The following is a 385-nucleotide window of genomic DNA, read 5'->3' on the forward strand; positions in this document are numbered from 1 at the left end:
GGTGAGAAGGATTATTCCTCCTTACCGAACGAATTATCTAAGTGTACTGAGTTACATAGTAATTTATAATATTATGTGTTCCGAGAGAAAATGACAGGTGTTTTATTAGTGATGCCATAAAATTTAATTAACTAACGAGAATTCTCCCCAGTCAATTCACAAAGATCCCCAAGGAGAGAAAAAGACAGCGAAAATCTAATATTTACAATCTTCTTTTATGATATTGTGACATAATGTATATCCGCCTTTGTTGCTTGCGAGAGGTACTCCGCTTGAGTCAGTCTCATGTACTTAGGAGATTCCAGCGTAAGAACACGCTTCTTGTGTAAACTTATATTATCAGAGATAGTGACAAAACACTCTACAACGTTCATATAATGATAAA

The sequence above is a fragment of the Penaeus monodon genome, chromosome 25 (genome assembly GCF_015228065.2).
Source record: "Penaeus monodon isolate SGIC_2016 chromosome 25, NSTDA_Pmon_1, whole genome shotgun sequence".
In the NCBI taxonomy this organism is placed as follows: Eukaryota; Metazoa; Arthropoda; class Malacostraca; order Decapoda; family Penaeidae; genus Penaeus; species Penaeus monodon.